Raw genomic sequence first — 22,135 nt, 5'->3', positions numbered from 1 at the left:
TCTGTATGTCTTTCTCTCTGTCTGTCTCTTTGTCTGTCTTTCTTCATGAAGCCAGGACAAAGGGCCAGGATGGATATATGGGGGGGGGGGGGAGGGGGGTTTGGCAGGAAAAAAGGACCAGGATGAATGTAAGGGGGATGGCAGGATGGATATATGGGGGCAGGAAAAAAGGACCAGGATGGATAAAACAAGGGCAGCAGGATGGATATATTGTGGGCAAGAAAAAGGACCAGGAGGGATACATATGAGGGGCCAGGATGGATTCACATGGGAGGCAATAAAAAAGGACCAGTATGGATATAAGGGGGCAGTAAGATGGATACATGGTAGGCATGGTAGGCAGGGCAAAGGACCAGGATGGATACATATGAGGAGCCAGGATGGATACATATGGGGCATGGGGAGCCAGGATGGACACATATGGGAAGGCCAGGATATATATATATACAAGGGGGGAGGACAAAGCACCAGAATGCATGTATATGCGGGGCCAGGATGCAAATATATGGGCGACCAGGATGGCTATAAGGTAGGGCCAGGATGCATATATATATATATGTGGGGCCAGGATCAATATATGGGGTGCTAGGATGGATTTATGTGAGGCATGACAAGGGAACAGGATGCATATATATGGGGGGCCAGGATGCATATATATGGGGGAGCCAGTATGCATATATATGGGGAGCCTGGATGGATATATGGTAGAGCTAGGATGCTTGTGGGGGGCCAGGGTTGATTTTTTTAAGGGGGGGCAAGTCAAGAGAACAGGATGCATATATATGGGGGCCAGGATACATGTATAAGGGGGGCCAGGATGCATATATATGAAAGAGCCATATATATGGGGGGTCCAGGATCGATTTATGGCGGGCCAGGGTGGATTTATGGTGGGGCAGGACTAGACAGGATGCATATATATGGGGGGTCAGAATGTATATATATGGGGGCCAGGAGGATATATGGGGAGGCAGGACAGGATGGATATATATGGGGGGCCAGGAGGATATATGGGGAGGCAGGACAGGATGGATATATATGGGGGGCCAGGATGGATATGTGGTAGAGCCAGGATGCATATATATGGGTGGGCCATGATTAATGTATGTGGGACAGGATGGATTTATGGGGGGCAGCACAAGGGACCAGAATGCATATATATGGGGGGGCAGGATGCATATCTATAATATAACGCTGGGAGCGTCACTCTGTCCGAAGCCTTTATAGACTGCGCAAGCGCAAGCGCCGGCGCAGTCTGGCCCCCACAGAGTGACGCTCCCAGGAGATCGCGGTATGCGTAAACATTGAACGCACACCGCGATCTCCAACAGAGAAGCAGGGACCGCCAGGAGGGTAAGTATCGGCTATATTCACCTGTCCCCGTTTCAGCGCTGCATGCGGCTCCGTGTCCCGGTCCTCGGCCTCTGACGTTCAGTACAGAGGGCGCGATGACGCCAGCCAGAGGACCCGGAAGATGGCGGCGCGCAGCGGTGGAACGGGGCCAGGTGAATATAGCAAGTGCTGGGGGGCCTGAACTGGCGGCGATACCGGCACCTGACCCCCACAGCGCATCGGTGTCCCCGCCTGCTCAGGCCCCTCAGCACTCGGCGCCCAGCGACGATAGGTGAGTATGGTATTTTTTTTTTATATATTGCAGCAGCATACGGGGCATATAGTATGGAGCATCTTATGGGGCCATAAACCATAATGGAGCAGTGTACGGGGGCATATAGTATGGAGCATCTTATGGGGGCCATAAACCATAATGGAGCAGTGTATGGGGGCATATAGTATGGAGCATTTTATGGGGGCCATAAACCATAATGGAGCAGTGTACGGGGGCCATAAACCATAATGGAGCAGTGTATGGGGGCATATACTAAGGACCATCTTATGGGGCCATAAACCATAATGGAGCAGTGTATGGGGGCATATACAATGGAGCATCTTATGGAGGCCAAAAACCATAATGGAGCAGTGTACGGGGACATATACTATGGAGTATCTTATGGGGCCATCAACCATAATGGAGCAGTGTACGGGGGCATATACCATGGAGCATCTTATGGGGCCCATAAACCTTTATGGAGCAGTGTACGGGGGCATATACCATGGAGCATCTTATGGGGGCCATAAACCATAATGGAGCAGTGTACGGGGGGCATATACCATGGAGCATCTTATGGGGCCATAAACCATAATGGAGCAGTGTACGGGGGCATATACCATGGAGCATCTTATGGGGGCCATAAACCTTTATGGAACAGCGTATGGGGCATACACTATGGAGCATCTTATGGGGGCCATAAACCTTTATGGAGCAGTGTACGGGGGGCATATACTATGCAGCATTTTATGGGGGCCATCAACCTTTATGGAGCAGTGTATGGGGCATATACTATGGAGCATCTTATGGGGGCCATAAACCTTTATGGAGCAGCGTATGGGGCATATGGATGGGAGCAGCAAATTAAAGAATGGTGGCGCAGGATGGGAGCAGCACATGACAGAACGGGGGCGCAGGATGGGAGCAGCACATGACAGGATGGGGGCGCAGGATGGGAGGAGCACATGACAGGATGGGGGCGCAGGATGGGAGCAGCACATGACAGGATGGGGGCGCAGGATAGGAGCAGCACATGACAGAATGGTGGCACAGGATGGGAGCAGCACATGACAGAACGGGGGTGCAGGATGGGAGCAGCACATGACAGAACGGGGGCGCAGGATGGGAGCAGCACATGACAGAACGGGGGCTCAGGATGGCAGCAGCACATGACAGAATGGGGGCGCAGGATGGCAGCAGCACATGACAGAACGGGGGCGCAGGATGGAAGCAGCACATGACAGAACGGGGGCTCAGGATGGGAGCAGCACATGACAGGAAGGGGGCGCAGGATGACAGCAGCAAATGACAGAATGGAGGCACAGGATGGGTGCAGCACATGTCAGAATGGGGGCGCAGGATGGGAGCAGCACATGTCAGAATGGGGGCGCAGGATGGGAGCAGCACATGACAGGATGGGGATGCAGGATGGGTGCAGCACATGACAGGATGGGGACGCAGGATGTAGCAGATAATGACAAGATGGGGACGCAGGATGGAGCAGCACATATCAGGATGGAGACCATATACCAATATAAATGCTCGCCACCCGGGCGTAGAACGGGTTCAATAGCTAGTATATATATACGGTGCCTTGCGAAAGTATTCGGCTCCCTGGAACTTTTCAACCTTTTCCCACATATCATGCTTCAAACATAAAGATACCAAATGTAAATTTTTGGTGAAAAATCAGCAACAAGTGGAAAACAATTGTGAAGTTGAACAAAATGTATTGGTTATTTTAAATTTTTGTGGAAATTTTTGTGGAAAGTGAGGTGTGCAATATTATTTGGCCCCTTTAACTTAATACTTTGTTGCGCCACCTTTTGCTGCAATTACAACTGCAAGTCGCTTGGGGTATGTCTCTATCAGTTTTGTTCATCGAGAGACTGAAATTCTTGCCCTTGGCAAACAGCTCGAGCTCAGTGAGGTTTGAAGGAGATTGTTTGTGAACAGCAGTTTTCAGCACTTTCCTCAGATTCTCGATTGGATTGAGGTCTGGACTTTGACTTGGCCATTCTAACACCTGGATACGTTTATTTATGAACCATTCCATTGTAGATTTTGCGTTATGTTTGGGATCATTGACTTGTTGGAAGACAAATCTCCGTCCCAGAATGGTCCTGTATCTGGCTCCATCCATCTTCCCATCAATTTTAACCATCTTCCCTGTCCCTGCTGAAGAAAAGCAGGCCCAAACCATGATGCTGCCACCACTATGTTTGACAGTGGGGATAGTGTGCTCAGGGTGATGAGGTGTGTTGCCTTTACGCCAAACATATCGTTTGGCATTGTTGCCAAAAAGTTCAATTTTGGTTTCATCTGACCAGAGCACCTTCTTCCACAGGTGTGTCTCCCTGGTGGCTTGTTGGAAACTTTAAACCATACTTTTTCTGGATGTCTTTGAGAAATGGCTTTCTTTTTGCCATTTTTCCATAAAAGCCAGATTTGTACAGTGTACGACTGATTGTTGTCCTATGGACAGATTGTTTCACCTCAGCTGTATATCTCTGCAGTTCATCCAGAGTGATCATGGGCCTCTTGGCTGCATCTCTGATCAGACTTCTCCTTGTTTGAGATGAAAGTTTAGAGGGTCTTGGTAGATTTGCAGTGATATGATACTCCTGGTGAGGGCTCTGCCAGCAGCCATACAGCATTGGGGTATGGGGACCAAGGTACTCTGAATGAAGTGGTGGGACTGGTAGAGTGGTATACAGCCACTCAGGACTTTATATGGGACACTGCTCCATTTCGACTGTCACGTAAGGCTTCCCCAACCCAGGAGCCGGGGAAAACTAAAATGGCTCCTGGGTTCAGTTGTGCCACAGCGATCAGGTGTTGGCGGTGCCAAGGGACCAGCCATGTGGCTGTCAACTGCCCGCTGGTGTCTGAACCCATAGACTGCAGGTATGGTGACTGTTTTTTATGTATACTCAGCCAGTCGGTACCACCGACAACGAACCCCAGCTGTGCCAGGTACTTGTCAACTGGTACCAAACAGAGGCTCTCCTGGACTCGGGGAGCATAGTGACCTTGGTTCATGGGTCCATTGCTGCCGGTGACAACCCCAAAGAACCGAAAGTGGAGGTGATAGGTATCCTCGGGGAAAACCGGGAGTACCTGACCGCAGAGGTTAATTTTTAACCACCATGTGGGGACATTAAACGTGGTGGGAGTGGTGTAGACCCTTCTATATGGGACTGTTTTGGGAAGAGACTTGCTCCTGTTTTGTCCCTGTGGGAGACTAGGTTCAACCCTCTCACTGAAAATGTGTTGGGTGCAGAACTCAAAGATATTGAGATGTTTCTGCTATAGGGGTCACCAACCAAGGGACAGAGTGTAATCCCGATAGGCTCCCCCTAGAGGTAATGGCTGGAGAAGCTGAAGATGATGTTTCGGGCATAGAACCCGAAGATGCTAAGATATCTGCCACAGGGGTTGCGAATTTAGGGTTAGAGTGTAACCCCGATAGGCTCCCTCTAGAGGTTGTGGCAGTAGAGGTCGTGGTGACCCCATTGAACTCCACGTTGGAGGTGTTCTCTGGTAAGTTCGGCACAGCTCAGATCCAGGGTCCCATACGGAGACGCAGGTATAAAAATTGCAGGTATGAGAAGAGGCGGGAGTGTATGGTCGCAGAGGCGACTGGGGACCTGCGCACGTGGAACTCTCTGGCGCCAGTCAAGGATGGGGCTGGGGGTCAGAGTAAATTAAATAGAGTGCTCACTAGACAGCAGTGTCAGGAGGCTCAAGTTCAGGTGCAACGTAATGCAGACATGTGATCTGAGTTGCCAGCGTGTCAACGGGGCACAGGTAAAAGTATGGAGTAAACGGTACCAAGAGCCCGAAGGTCAGTACTTAGGTGAAACCAAAATAAACAAGGTTGAGACCACCCAAAACTGGCCCAAATCTACTGTTAATCAGAAAAGGGCTTGGCTTCTGCAATGGAGAATGGGGTAGGTGGTCCCATAAGGAAGTATGGAGGAGAAACAGAAAGGGGAGGGATGCATGCGTCGATCGATGGTTCCGGTCCCTACTTTGGTTTCTTAGTGCGGTGTCGGGGGAGGGGATGTCACAGGGTCATTCAGATGCCCTGTCTCGTGCCCATACCGGGTAACAAGTGTTCAACCCCACAGGTATGAACAGGGGGGGTTGATATGTGAGGCAGTGAACCCTGTTATAGCTAGGGGGCGCTGTTTGTGCTCTCCAGAATGCACACGAAGGCATAGTGAGGCCATGAGGGGGTATTGCAGTCACAGGTGAAACTGTGATTACAATGGTGAAAAAGTGACAGATTAAAAGCCCTGTAGTATAGGGAATGGGTGTGTCAGTGTTTTTCTTGGAAGCAGACTAAGCAGGAGACTTGTGTAGAGCTCTTTCTGTGTGGGGCAACACAGGGCCAGGCATAGTCTAAAGCCTGACACCCCAGTGTACAAGGTGGTGTAGTTCGTTCACGGCAACTGGTCGTGGACTGTCTTAATTTTTCCTGGCTGCTTTCTGGAGGACTCATTTACTTTCTGTTTGGGAGTGCGTTGAACAATAAACAAGACTTTATTTTGAACCTTTTCCTGGGTCACTTCTTCTCACTGCACCAAGGTTACCGCTGCACTACAATATATACAGTATATACACTGCTCAAAAGAATAAAGGGAACACTAAAATCCCACATCCTAGATATCACTGAATGAAATATTCCACTTGCAAATCTTTATTCATTACATAGTGGAATGTGTTGAGAACAATAAAACCTAAAAATGATCAACGTAAATTACAACTAATATCCCATGGAGGTCTGGAGTTGGAATGATGATCAAAATTAAAGTGGAAAATGAAGTTACAGGCTGATCCAACTTCAGTGGAAATGCCTCAAGACAAAGAAATGATGCTAAGTAGTGAGTGTGGCCTCTATGTACCTGTATGATTTCCCTACAATGCATGGGCATGTTCCTGATGAGGCAATGGATGGTCTCCTGGGGGATCTCCTCCCAGACCTGGACTGAATCATCCGCCAACTCCTGGACAGTCTGTGGTCAACGTGACGTTGGTGGATGGGGCGAGACATGATGTCCCAGATGTGTTCAATCGAATTCAGGTCTGGGGAATGGGTGGGTCAGTCCATAGCTTCAATGCCTTCATCTTGCAGGAACTTCTGGCACACTCCAGCCACATGAGGTCTGGCATTGCCTTGCATTAGGAGGAACTCAGGGCCAACCACACCAGCATATGGTCTCACAAGGTGTCTGAGGATCTTATCTTGGTACCTAATGGCAGTCAGGCTACCTCTGGCAAGCACATGGACGGCTGTGCGACCCTCCAAAGAAATGCCACCCTACACCATTACTGACCCACTGCCAAACCGGTCATGTTGAAGGATGTTGCAGGCAGAAAATCTCTCTCCACGGTGTCTCCAGACTCTGTCACGTCTGCCACATGTGCTCAGTGTGAACCTGCTTTACTCTGTGAAGAGCACAAAGCACCAGTGGCGAATTTGCCAATCCTGGTGTTCTGTGGCAAATGCCAAGCATCTTGCATGGTGTTGGGCTGTGAGCACAACCCCCATCTGTGGACGTTAGGCACTCAGACCATCCTCATGGAGTCGGTTTCTAGCTGTTTGTGCAGACACATGCACATTTGTGGCCTGCTGCAGGTCATTTTGCAGGGCTCTGGCAGTGCTCCCCCTGTTCCTCCTTGCACAAAGCCTGAGGTAGCGGTCCTGCCACTGGGTTGTTGCCCTCCTATGTCCCCCTCCACGTCTCCTGGTGTACTGGTCTGTCTCCTGGTAGCACCTCCAGCCTCTGGACATTATTCTGACAGACACAGCAAACCTTCTTGCCACAGCTCGCATTGATGTGCCATCCTGGATGAGCTGCACTACCTGAGCCACTTGTGTGGGCTGTAGAGTCCATCTCATGCTACCACGAATGTGAAAGCACAACCAATATTCAAAAGTGACAAAAACATCAGCCAGAAAGCATTGGTACTGAGATATGGTCTGTGGTCCCCACCTGCAGAACCACTCCTTTATTGAGTGTGTCTTGATAATTGCCAATAATTTCCACCTGTTAATAATCAAAACACAGAAGGACACCTGTGGCGCTCACACTCTAGGTAAACCTGCAGCAGATATATAAGCGGAACCACCCACCCGCAAAAACATAGACTAATCTGAAAAAAATAATCTGAAAAAAATATATTTAATATATATATGAAAAAGCGCAGATATTAAATATATTAATTTCCATCTGTTGTCTATTCCATTTGCACAATAGCATGTGAAATTGATTGTCAAACAGTGTTGCTTCCTAAGCGGACAGTTTGATTTCACAGAAGTTTGATTTACTTGAAGTTATATTCTGTTGTTTAAGTGTTCCCTTTATTTTTTTGAGCAGTGTATATCTATATATATAATTGTCTAAAGGTTTTTCTGTCTGTCTGTCTGTCCTGGAAATCCCGCGTCTCTGATTGGTCGAGGCCGCCAGACCTCGACCAATCAGCGACGGGCACAGCATGGCGACGATGATGTCATAAAGGTTGCTCGACCAATCAGCGACGGACACAGTCTGCCGCGAATTCGCCTCGACCAATCAGCAACCGGCACAGTATCGACGTAGATGTCATAATGGTTGCCATGGCGACAATGATGTCATAAAGGTTGCCTCGACCAATCAGCGACGGGCACAGTCTGCCGCGAATTCTGGAATCATCATTCTCCATATACTACGGGGACATGCATATTCTAGAATACCCGATGCGTTAGAATCGGGCCACAATCTAGTATATATATATATATATATATATATATATTGTTTGGGAACCAGAATGAGGAACATGCTATATTAGTTTATGGTGACAAGTGGGGAGCATAATTTCTTTGGGGTCCAATTAGGGACATTATTACTACTGTAATACGATTTACTTTTTTGGAAACTTTTCCATATAGGGAACAAAAGGGGGTCCTGTTACAGCACAGGACGGCATTACGTCCCTTTTTTCTTCATCAGATGTACTGTAGAAGTCAGGGAAAAAGTGGGGAAATGCTCTGGAAGCAATCAGCTATTGAGGACTGTGTGTTTTTTTTGCAGAGATGACTCCTGACTGGAGGTCAGGTAGTGATGGTGGTCTCTGCTGGCTAAAAAGAAAAGCGAAGAAGAAGGATTTCAACTAGAGATGTCACCGGTGAGTCAGTGTATTACATGTACATGCACACTATACACTATATACTGAGTTCCTGTGTATAATGTCATCAGTGATCACTGTATTACCTGTACACTGACACTATACACGGAGCTCCTGTGTATAATGTCACTATTGGTCACTGTGTTAGGCTACTTTCACACATCAGTTTTTTGCCCTCATGCAGAATCCAGCAAATTTTGGAAAAAACGGATTTGTTGCAAATTGTGAAAATCTGATGCAACAGATCAATTTTTCGCCAGATCCGAGTATGTGGATCTGCCGGCTATATTTGGATTCTGGGAGGAGAGAGAGAGAGAGATCCATTGCCAGATTCATTCCTTTGACCTCACGTTTCATCCGTTTTTTGCCAGATCTGTCGTAGTCCGTTTTTTCAACGGACAGAAAAAACGTTCCTATGTCCGTTTTCTCTGGAAAACAAATTGTCAACGGATACTGCAAAAAACGGATGAAATGTGAGGCCATCCGGCGCTAATACAAGTCTATGAAAAAAAAACAGATCCGGCTGCAACTTTTGCTGGATTTGTTTTTTTCAAAATTCACCAGATTGTGCCCGACGGCAAAAAACTGATGTTTGGAAGCAGCCTTACTTGTACACTGACACTATATACAGAGCTTCTGTGTATAATGCCACTGGTGATCACTGTATTGCCTGTATACTATATACAGAGCTCCTGTGTATAATGTTACTGATGATCACTGTATTATCTGTACACTATACACTGTATACAGAGCTCCTGTGTATAATGTCACAAGTGACCACTGTATTACCTGTACACTATACACTATGTACACAGCTCCTGTGCATAATGTCACCAGTGATCACTGTATTACCTGTACACTGACACTATATACAGAGCTCCTATATATAATGTCACTGGTGATCACTGTATTACCTGTACACTGACACTATACACGGAGCTCCTGTGTATAATTTCACTGTTGGTCACTGTGTTAGGCTACTTTCACACATCAGTTTTTTGCCATCCGAAAAAATGGATCCATGTATTACCTGTACACTGACAGTATATACAGAGCTCTTGTGTATAATGTCACTGGTGGTAATAACAGTGTTGTTAGTATTGTGGTTTGTATTCATGATCAGTATTGTAGTATTCAGTCACTATGTGATGGTAATATGTGGTGTCGTCACGGTGTGGTGGCATTTATCCCTTATATGTCGTATTATTCGGTCACTATGTGGTGGCAATTTGTGGTGTGGTCATGATATGGCAGTATTTATTCCCTGTATGTAGTATTATTCAGTCACTATGTGGTGAAATATGTAGTCTACTTATGATGTGGAGGTACATCTCCTTGTATGTGGTATTATTTGATGCCTATATGTTGGTAATATGTAGTATTATTCACTCACCTTGTGATCTATTCATGGTGTGGCGGTATTTCCCCTTGTATGTGGTATTATTTGATGCCTATATGCTGGTAATATGTGGTATTATTCGGTCTCTATGTGGTCTGGTCATGGTGTGGTGGTATTTCTTCCCTGTATGGGGTATTATAGGTCTTGGTATAGTGGATTGTGTTGTGTATGGCAGTCACCTGTTCTCTCTGATATTAATTAGGAGAAGATACTTTATTTGCATTAAGGCCCCTTCACATTAAGCGACGCTGCAGCGATACCGACAACGATCCGGATCGCTGCAGCGTCGCTGTTTGGTCGCTGGAGAGCTGTCACACAGACCGCTCTCCAGCGACCAACTATGCCGGTAACCAGGGTAAACATCGGGTAACTAAGCGCAGGGCCGCGCTTAGTAACCCGATGTTTACCCTGGTTACCATGCTAAAAATAAAAAAAAACAAACACTAGATACTTACCTACAGCCGTCTGTCCTCCAGCGCTGTGCTCTGCTTCTCTGCTCTCCTCCTGTACTGTCTGTGAGCCGGAAAGCAGAGCGGTGACGTCACCGCTCTGCTTTCTGGCTCACAGACAGTACAGGAGGAGAGCAGAGCACAGCGCTGGAGGACAGACGGCTGTAGGTAAGTATCTAGTGTTTGTTTTTTTTTACTTTTAGGATGGTAACCAGGGTAAACATCGGGTTACTAAGCGCGGCCCTGCGCTTAGTTATCCGATGTTTACCCTGGTTACCAGTGAAGACATCGCTGGATCGGTGTCACACACGCCGATCCTGCGATGTCTCCAGGGAGTTCAGCGACGAAATAAAGTTCTGGACTTTGTTCAGCGACCAATGATCTCCCAGCAGGGGCCTGATCGTTGGTCGCTGTCACACAGAACGATTTCATTAACGATATCGTTGCTACGTCACAAATAGCAATGATATCGTTAACAATATCGTTATGTGTGAAGGTACCTTAAGAGATTAGATACTTGGATCACAGTGTCAGAGATGCACTTACAGGGGTTCTCCTGTGAAAAATTTAATCACCTCTCCACAGGATTAGTGATAACATATTGATTGGTGGTGGGGGTAGGGGGGTCTGACTGCTGGGACACAGTCAGTAGAATGTGGAACTTTTATCCCCATTAGACTGGAGTGGCATGTCTGACTTGACCACGGATCCATTCATTTACTCTGTGGCTGCGAGCACTGCTCTTTTTTTTCTGGAAGCCCCAAAGAGAATGAATGGAGCTGCGGTCAGACATCTGAACTGCTGCTGCATTTTAAAATGTGAATAATAATAATAAATGGGGTTGAGCGAAACGGATCGGACATTTTCATAAATCGTCGACTTTTGGCAAAGTCGGGTTTCATGAAACCCGACCCGATCCCACTGTGGCATCGGCCATGAGGTCGGCGATCTGCGCACCAAAGTCGAGTTTCGTATGATGCTTTAAGCGCCATTTCTCAGCCAATGAAGGTGCATGCAGAGTGTGGGCAGCGTGATGACATAGGTCTCGGTCCCCACCATCTTAGAGAAGGGCATGGCAGTGATTGGCTTGCTTTCTGCAGCGTCACAGGGGCTATAAAGGGGCATGCACTCCGACTGCCATCTTGCTTCTGCCTATCTGAGCATAGGGAGAGGTTGCTGCAGCTTCGTCAGAAGCAGGGATATACTTAGGGAGGGAATATTAACCCCCAAACTGCTGGTGCTGTAGCGATTTCCACTGTCCAACACCACCTTTTCTTTGCAGGGACAGTTTTTTTTTTGGGGGGGGTGCATCAGCTCTGTAGCTTCTTAGGCTGCCTTATAAGGCTCCCTGATAGCTGCATTGCTGTGTGTACGCCGCTGTGCAAACCAACTGCTTTTTTTAAAGCAAAAATCCTGTTGCTTCTTTCTGCACAGTTCTGTTGTTTCTTTGTCCACAGTCTTTTGTGTGCACTGTGCAGCAGTCCTTTTTATTGCTGCCATACTTGTCCTTTGATCATTGTAGGGAGATTGAAATTCTACTACAGCCCTTGTATTTTTTGATATATCTGGCAGCCACGTTCTGCCTTGTACATTGTGTGGTCTCATACACTGGGCCTGTTTTTTCCTGCAGTCTCCCACAAAACCAAAAAAAAAAGGCTGCTTTAAATTGCCACTAAGTGGATCAACGTGAGCTCTGTTTGGTGTATATCTGCCAGCCACGTTCTGCCTTGTGCATTGTGTGTAGTTTAACACACAGGGCCTGTTTTTTCCTGCAGTCTCCCACAAAAAAGGGTGCTTTAAATTGCCACTAAGTGGATTAATATGAGTTCTGTTTGGCGTATATCTGCCACCCACGTTCTGCTTTGTACAGTGTGTGTAGTTTAACACACAGGGCCTGTTTTTTCCTGCAGTCTCACCCAAAATAAGGGAGATCTAAATTCTCCAAAAGTTAATCTACACCTTCTACCTTGTTTAACAGTAGCATATAACGGTTGTTCTTTTTCTAACATTTCTGCAAAAATGAGGAAGTCTGGTGGAAGAGGCCGTGGGCGGTCGTTGCCAGCTGGTACTGATGGTGGTGGTGGTAGTGGAGCATCTGGTGGTACTGGGAAAAGCAAGATAGCACCAAAGGCTCGAGGTGTTGAGGCAGCGTCATCGTCTGGCTACACAAGGCCTCGAAGGCTCCCTTATCTTGGAGTTGGAAAACAGCTTTTAAAGCCGGAGCAGCAGGAACAAGTTTTGGCTTTCCTTGCTGACTCAGCCTCTAGCTCTTTCACCTCCTCTTCAGAATCTTCGAAATCTAAAACCAGCGAGTCGTCAGGGGCTGCTCCAAGTCAGGAAAAAGTTGCTTCCTTGTGTCCTTCACCCAAAACGAAAGTGAAGGATGCGGCAGGCAACACTACACTTTACTCCATGGAGCTCTTTACATATACCGTGCCTGGGTTAGAGAGGGAAATTGTTAAAAGCCCATTACAGGATGAATAGGACATGGAGTGCACAGATGCACAGCCACAGCTTGATTATTATGCTGTTCCATTGACTCAGACCACTACTTTGCCCTCGCAGTGTACTGAGCCCGAATCTGACTCTGATGAGACTATGGTGCCCAGTCCCGAACGCTATAGCACCTTACACGGTGACACAGAGGACGGTGCACATGACATTGAAGAGGAGGTGATAGATGACCCAGTTGTTGACCAAGATTGGCAGCCATTGGGTGAAGAGGGTGCCGCTGGCTGTAGCTCAGAAGCGGAGGAGGATGATGTGCAGCAGCCATCTACATCACAAAAGCTGTCATCTGGCAAGCCCACATCAGGCCAAAAACGTGTCTCAAAAACCACAACAGGTGTAGGCCAGCGTTGCAATCCAGTGACAGTAGCACGGCGTGGAAAGCCTGAAAAGGTATTCCATAGTAGGAAGAGTGCAGTGTGGCAATTTTTTAACCAAGATCCAAATGATCAGTCCAAAGTTATAAGTAGGAAATGCTCCAAGACCTTTAGCAGAGGGAAGAATGTTCAAAATTTAAATACAACGTGCATGCGTAGACATCTAACCAGCAGGCACTTGGAAGCATGGACTAACTACCAACCGTCCCGTACTGTTGGTCACCTGCTCATATTGAAGCTAGTCAGCAACGCAACATTGCTTCCCTCACTGGAAGCCCACCAGTTATGACACCACCAGTAATAGATGTGGAGGTATTGTCGCAAGGCCACAGCGGTCAGGGTCAGGGAATCACAAAGTTCTTGGTTGGAAACACTGTAGGTAGGGCCACATCAAGAATACCATCACCAAGCCTCTCTCAATCTGCCATGTCCACCACCACCCCGCTAGTTCCACCATATGCAGCTCTCCAGTCCAGCTCAGCCTACAAGAGACTCTCGATAGGAAAAGAAAGTACTCTTCCTCTCATCCGCGTACACAGGGTTTTAATGGCTACATTGCTCGATTAATCTCGTTAGAGATGATGCCCTACCGGTTGGTTGAAAGCGAAGCTTTCAAAGCCCTGATGGCCTACGCAGTACCACGATATGACCTACCCAGTCGACACTTCTTTGCGAGAAAAGCCATCCCAGCCCTCCACCAGCATGTCAAAGACAGCATTGTCCATGCACTCAGGCAATCAGTCAGTAGAAAGGTGCACCTCACAACAGATGCATGGACCAGTAGGCATGGCCAGGGACGTTACATGTCTATCACGGCGCACTGGGTTAATGTGGTGGATGCAGGGTACACAGGGGACAGCCATAGTGGCACAGTTCTGCCTAGCCCACGGTCTAGGAAACAATTGGCTGTAGGCGTTTGCCCCTCCTCCTCCTCCTCCAGAAGCGAAAGCTTGTCCACAGAGCGCAGTCACATGACCACTCCATCGGCAGCTGCCAGAGTTGCACCCGTGGTGTCCCATTATGGAACAGCTTGTGGGAAGCGTCAGCAGGCTGTGCTGCAAATGAAGTGTTTGGGCGACAACAGACACACCGTGGAAGTACTGGCTGAGTACTTGCAGCAAGAAACGCAGTCATGGCTGGGCAGTGTACATCTTGAGGCAGGCAAGGTAGTCAGTGATAACGGAAGGAATTTTATGGCTGCCATAGCCCTTTCCGAAATGAAACACATACCTTGCCTGGCTCATACCTTGAACCTGGTGGTGCAGTGCTTCAAGCTGTATGCTTAACCATCAGCGATTGCTGAATCTTCCCCAGCACCGCCTAATAATCGACATAGCAACAAGGTGGAACTCTACACTGCACATGCTTCAGAGGCTGTGCGAACAGAGGCGTGTTTGTCATGAATTTGTGGGAGGATACACATACATGGGCAGGCAGTTGGATCAGTTGGATGGCAGACATGGAGTTGTCTGGTGTGCAGTGATCGAAGCTCCAAGACCTCTGTCAAGTCCTTCAGTGTTTTGAGGAATGCACATGGCTGGTCAGCCATCATAAGCATGAGCATCCCACTAAGGCGTCTGCTGGTGCAAAGTTTGACGCACATCAAGGAGCAGGCGTCTGCGGCCGAGGAGGAGGGAAGCCTTGATGACAGTCAGCCATTGTCTGGTCAGGGAAGTCTCTGGGACGAGGTGGCGGATGAAGAGGAGGAGGAGGAGGATGATGGGGCTGAATATTTATGGGAGGAGGATGCTTCTCAGGGGGCAATAGAAACTGGTGACATTGCAAGGTCAGGTACAGGGTTTTTGCGGGCCACAAGTGATGTAGATTTTCAAGAAAGTGCTCCTCAACCCAGCACAAGCAGTGAATTGACACCTGGAACTTTGGCCCACATGGCTGAGTATGCTTTACGTATCCTAAAACGGGACCCCCGCATTATCAAAATGATGACCGATGAGGATTACTGGTTGGCCTGCCTCCTGGATCCACGATACAAAGGCAAATTACAAAGTATCATGCCACATGAGAACCTTGCGCAAATATTGGCTACCAAACAAGCAACTCTTGTTGACCGGTTTGTTCAGGCATTCCCATCACACAGCGGCGCTGATGGTTCTCACACGAGCTGTAGGGGGCAACATGGCAGAGGTGTTAGAGGTGCACAAAGCTGAAGTGGCGTTGGACAGAGGGGATTTCTCAGCAGGTTGTGAAGTGATTTCTCAATGACCGCAGACACGACAGGTGCTGCTGCATCGATTCAAAGTGACAGGAGACAGCATTTGTCCAGTATGGTTACCAACTATTTTTCTGCCATTATCGATGTTCTCCCTCACAGGTTGATTACTGGGCATCTATACTAGACACCTCGCCCGAATTGGCAGAATATGCATTACAGGAGCTCGCTTTCCCAGCTGCTAGTGTGCTCTCTGAAAGAGTCTTCATTGCTGCTGGTTCAATACTGACCGAAAAAAGGACATGTCTGGCTCCCCGAAACCAATCATGGATTTCAAATTATTTTGCCCCACCTTCCCCTGCTGACACATAGCTTGCCAGAAAAATGCCTTGTTTTTGGCCTCCTCTTACTGACTGCTCCAATTCCGCCATTTGCAGGTGACGAATGTCCACCATAGGCGTGCTCCCTCCATTCATCAGGCTGATAGCGTGCACTTCCCTCTTAGCCCTTAACAGCGGTGACACCGCGTGGCTTCATATTTACTGGATAGCACCACCTGGGACATACTCCCCTGCGTCTATGTACTGCTTCTACGACCTGAATTCTATATAGCTTCAGGCTTCCGATGCATCTTAGTTCTAACTTGTGGGGCTCCTCCAACATACTAGTAATCTAGCACACTGATGAAGGTCCAGTTACGACCGAAACGTTTGTGTTTACTGTATGTATAATAAACCCCCTATTTTGCATCACAACACGTCCGGAGTGTGCCAGTCACTTGTTATTTACACATTGAGGCTTGGGAACCTATGACCGTGCACCTCCTCCCTTCGGCTGTGCTGAACATTTTCTATATTACCTGTATTTTCATCTCAACTCACAGTCATTATATGTGGGGGGCTGCCTTTTCCTTTGGGGTATTTCTCTGAGGCAAGCTAGGCTTATTTTTCTTTCTTAGGGCTAGCTAGTTTCTCAGGCTGTGCTCGAGGCGCATAGGACTGGTCAGGAGCGCTCCACGGCTACCTCTAGTGTGGTTGGATAGGATTAGGGATTGCGGTCAGCAGAGTTCCCACGTCTCAGAGCTCGACCTATGTTTTTGGTAATTGTCAGGTCACTTTGTGTGCTCTGAACTTCAAGGTCCATTGCGGTTCTGAATTACCTGTTCATAACATGACTCCCCCCACAGGGCCGTGGTCACAACTTGGCGCAAGCACCCGTGCGAGTGCCGTTTGCCTGGACAGGTGTGTGTGCCCGCTCTTGGGCGACGGCACTGGCACAGGTGTTGTGAATTCTGTTGTCGGGCTCCCTCCTGTGGTCATGAATGGTGCTTCGGCTGGTTCTGTCCATGGACTTCCTCTGGTGGGTGTTTCTGAGTTTCCTTCCACAGGTGATGACGTTAATTCGTTAGCTGGCTGCTCTATTTAACTCCACTTAGATCTTTGCTCCATGCCACCTGTCAATGTTCCAGTATTGGTCTAGTTCACTCCTGGATCGTTCTTGTGACCTGTCTTCCCAGCAGAAGCTAAGTTCCAGCTTGTATTTCTTTGGTTTGCTATTTTTCTGTCCAGCTTGCTATTTTTATTGTTGTCTTGCTTGCTGGAAGCTCTGGGATGCAGAGGGAGCGCCTCCGCACCGTGAGTCGGTGCGGAGGGTCTTTTTGCGCCCTCTGAGTGGTCTTTTTGTAGGTTTTTGTGCTGACCGCAAAGTAACCTTTCCTATCCTCGGTCTGTTCAGTAAGTCGGGCCTCACTTTGCTAAATCTATTTCATCTCTGTGTTTGTATTTTCATCTTTACTCACAGTCATTATATGTGGGGGGCTGCCTTTTCCTTTGGGGAATTTCTCTGAGGCAAGGTAGGCTTTATTTTTCTATCTTCAGGGCTAGCTAGTTCCTTAGGCTGTGTCGAGTTGCATAGGGAGCGTTAGGCGCAATCCACGGCTATTTCTAGTGTGTTTGATAGGATTAGGGATTGCGGTCAGCAGAGTTCCCACGTCCCAGAGCTCGTCCTTATTATCAGTAGCTATCAGGTCATTCCGTGTGCTCTTAACCACCAGGTCCATTATTGTCCTGACCACCAGGTCATAACAGTATAGGATGACAAAGAGCAAATCAGAGTAACGGACAATAGAAATTTAGACTGTACCGTACCAATGGTGGCAGACCTAGCGAACCGCTTAGTGCGCTTAGAACATTCGGAGATAGCATGAGTGGAATCACCACAGTAAAAACATAGCCCATTCCGACGTCTGTGTTCTTGCCGTTCAGCTCTGGTCAAAGTCCTATCACATTGCATAGGCTCAGGCCCATGCTCAGATAGTACCGCCAAATGGTGCACAGCTTTACGCTCACGCAAGCGTCGATCGATCTGAATGGCCAAGGACATAGACTCATTCAGACCAGCAGGCATGGGAAATCCCACCATGATATCCTTAAGGGCTTCAGAGAGACCCTTTCTGAAGATTGCTGCCAGGGCACATTCATTCCACTGAGTGAGCACAGACCACTTTCTAAACTTCTGACAATATATCTCCGCTTCATCCTGACCCTGACACCGAGCCAGCAAGATTTTCTCTGCCTGATCCACTGAATTAGGTTCGTCATAAAGCAATCCAAGCGCCAGGAAAAACGCATCAACATCACGCAATGCCGGATCTCCTGGCGCAAGGGAAAATGCCCAGTCTTGAGGGTCACCACGTAACAAAGAAATAATGATCTTTACTTGTTGAACAGGGTCACCTGAGGAGCGAGGTTTCAAGGCAAGAAACAATTTACAATTATTTTTGAAATTCAAGAACTTAGATCTATCACCAAAAAACAAATCAGGAATTGGAATCCTAGGCTCTGACATCGGATTCTGAACCACAAAATCTTGAATGTTTTGTACCCTTGTATAGTGGATGCTTTCCTGAAACGGAAAGTACTTGCAAGCAGCATAATACAAAGAATAGCAGGTTTACCCAGAATCCTTTCAGTAGGCGGAGCTATGCAAATCATCTCTTTCCACCTCAGTCTAATCCACAGCGCTTGGAACCGCCAAGCGTGCAATGCTGCGGATTAGTTTCTAAATTTACACAGCCAACCAATTCCTACCTGTGGACACGTGTTTAGGCGGTTCCAAGCGCTGTGGATTAGACTGGGGTGGAAAGAGATGATTTGCATAGCTCCGCCTACTGCAAAGGATTCTGGGTAAACCTGCTATTCTTTGTATTATGCTGCTTGCAAGTACTTTCCGTTTCAGGAAAGCATCCACTATGTATTTCCTTTAAGTAGAGGGCTTTTCGGTCTCTTTTGTCCCGCTACATTTAGCCCAACTAGGGTCTCTCCCTAAGTTGGCTAGCATATATTGTACCCTTGTAGTGAGATTATCCATCCAAGAGGACAGACCTTGAATGTCCATGTTTACACCTGTGTCCTGAACCACCCAGAGGTAAAGGGGAAAAGAGAGACAAAACACACTGCAAAGAAAAAAAAATGGTCTCAGAATTTCTCTTGTCCCTCTATTGAGATGCATTAGTACTTTTGGTCACCTGTACTGTTATGACCTGGTGGTCAGGACAATAATGGACCTGGTGGTTAAGAGCACACGGAATGACCTGATAGTTACTGATAATAAGGACGAGCTCTGGGACGTGGGAACTCTGCTGACCGCAATCCCTAATCCTATCAAACAGACTAGAAATAGCCGTGGATTGCGCCTAACGCTCCCTATGCAACTCGACACAGCCTAAGGAACTAGCTAGCCCTGAAGATAGAAAAATAAAGCCTACCTTGATAATGTGTGCAAAAACTGTAAAGCGCTGCGGAATATGTTAGCGCTATATAAAAATAAAGATTATTATTAAAAAAAAATAAAGATTACCTTGCCTCAGAGAAATTCCCCAAAGGAAAAGGCAGCCCCCCACATATAATGACTGTGAGTAAAGATGAAAATACAAACACAGAGATGAAATAGATTTAGCAAAGTGAGGCCCGACTTACTGAACAGACCGAGGATAGGAAAGGTTACTTTGCGGTCAGCACAAAAACCTACAAAAAGACCACTCAGAGGGCGCAAAAAGACCCTCCGCACCGATTCACGGTGTGGAGGCGCTCCCTCTGCGTCCCAGAGCTTCCAGCAAGCAAGACAACAATAAAAATAGCAAGCTGGACAGAAAAATAGCAAACCAAAGAAATACAAGCTGGAACTTAGCTTCTGCTGGGAAGACAGGTCACAAGAACGATCCAGGAGTGAACTAGACCAATACTGGAACATTGACAGGTGGCATGGAGCAAAGATCTAAGTGGAGTTAAATAGAGCAGCCAGCTAACGAATTAACCTCGTCACCTGAGGAAGGAAACTGAGAAACACCCACCAGAGGAAGTCCATGGACAGAACCAGCCGAAGCACCATTCATGACCACAGGAGGGAGCCCGACAACAGAATTCACAACACACAGGGTCCCACATAGTACAATGAAGTGTCTCTGACGGTGGTGGTGCACAACCAATGTCAGACACACCGTCGTAATATGAGGGGCCCTGTGCCAGTACCGCCGCCCACGAGAGTGTCCCCCCCAGCTCGAACAGTGCTCTTCCACTTGCAATATTTACCTCTCCCTGCTCCACCACTTTGTAGTCTGTGCTTTTAAATCTTTAAATGGCACTGCCATTACAAATTTGTTGCAATGATAGATGATAGTTAAATATACAGGGGCCCTTGCTTCCTTTTTTACCCCTTAATGCTTTGTGCCAACTACCACTGCCTGCAACTCTGCAGAGGAGCCCACTCCTGTACCTCGCTATGCCACCTGTTTATTTATGACTAGGGTTGAGCGACTTTTGTTTTTTTAGGGTCGGGTCGGGTTTCACGAAACCCGACTTTCTCAAAAGTCGGGTCGAATGAAATCGGCCGATCCTATTGAAAAGTCGGGGTCAGGGTCGGCCGAAACACGAAACCCAATGCAGTGCAATGGGATACTAATGGTTCCCAGGATCTGAAGGAGAGGATGCCTAACTATTATTATAAAGTAAATTAAGATTGACAAGCTTAAGAAATACGAATTGATGTTTTTGGCATAAAAATGGGCACTGTAGGAGGTTTCCTCTCCTCCACTCTCTGCTGACTTTGATTCCCCATTGACTTGCATTGGGTTTCGTGTTTCGGTCGTTCCCCGACTTTTCGCAATAATCGTCCGATTTCACCCGACCCGACTTTTGACAAAGTCGGGTTTCGCAAAACCCGACTCGATCCTAAAAAAGTAAAAGTCGCTCAACTCTAATAATAAATATTAATAATCTTTATTTACATAGCGCCAACATATTCCGCAGCGCTTTACAGTTTAACCCTTTAAGCCCCGAGGGTGGTTTGCACGTTAATGACCGGGCCAATTTTTACAATTCTGACCACTGTCCTTTTATGAGGTTATAACTCTGGAACGCTTTAACGGATCTTGGCGATTCTGACACTGTTTTCTCATGACATATTGTACTTCATGGTAGTGGTAAAATTTATTTGATATAACTTGCGTTTATTTGTGAAAAAAATGGAAATTTGGCGACAATTTTGAAAATTTTGCAATTTTCCAAATTTTTATTTTTATGCCCTTAACCCCTTAAGCCCCGAGGGTGGTTTGCACGTTAATGACCGGGCCAATTTTTACAATTCTGACCACTGTCCCTTTATGAGGTTATAACTCTGGAACGCTTCAACGGATCTTGGCGATTCTGACACTGTTTTCTCGTGACATATTGTACTTCATTTTAGTGGTAACATTTATTCGATATATCTTGCGTTTATTTGTGAAAAAAACGGAAATTTGGCGAAAATTTAGAAAATTTCGCAATTTTCCAACTTTAAATTTTTATGCCCTTAAATCAGAGAGATATGTTACGCAAAATACTTAATAAGTAACATTTCCCACATGGCTACTTTACATCAGCATAATTTTGGAACCAAAATTTTTTTTTGTTAGGGAGTTATAAGGGTTAAAAGTTGACCATCAATTTCTCATTTTTACAACACCATTTTTTTTTAGGGACCACATCTCATTTGAAGTCATTTTGAGGGGTCTATATGATAGAAAATACCCAAGTGTGACACCATTCTAAAAACTGCACCCCTCAAGGTGCTCAAAACCACATTCAAGAAGTTTATTAACCCTTCAGGGGTTTCACAGGAATTTTTGGAATGTTTAAATAAAAATGAATATTTAACTTTTTTTCACACAAAATTTATTTCAGCTCCAATCTGTTTTATTTTACCAAGGGTAACAGGATAAAATGGATGCCAAACGTTGTTGTACAATCTGTACTGAGTACGCTGATACCCCATATGTGGGGGTAAACCACTGTTTGGGCGCATGGCAGAGCTCGGAAGGAAAGGAGAGCCATTTGACTTTTCAATGCAAAATTGACAGGAATTGAGATGGGACGCCATGTTGCGTTTGGAGAGCCCCTCATGTGCCTAAACATTGAA

This window comes from Ranitomeya imitator, chromosome 2 (assembly GCF_032444005.1).
Source record: "Ranitomeya imitator isolate aRanImi1 chromosome 2, aRanImi1.pri, whole genome shotgun sequence".
Taxonomy (NCBI): domain Eukaryota; kingdom Metazoa; phylum Chordata; class Amphibia; order Anura; family Dendrobatidae; genus Ranitomeya; species Ranitomeya imitator.
The sequence above is the reverse complement of the archived record's forward strand: the minus strand, read 5'-3'. Positions refer to the sequence as shown.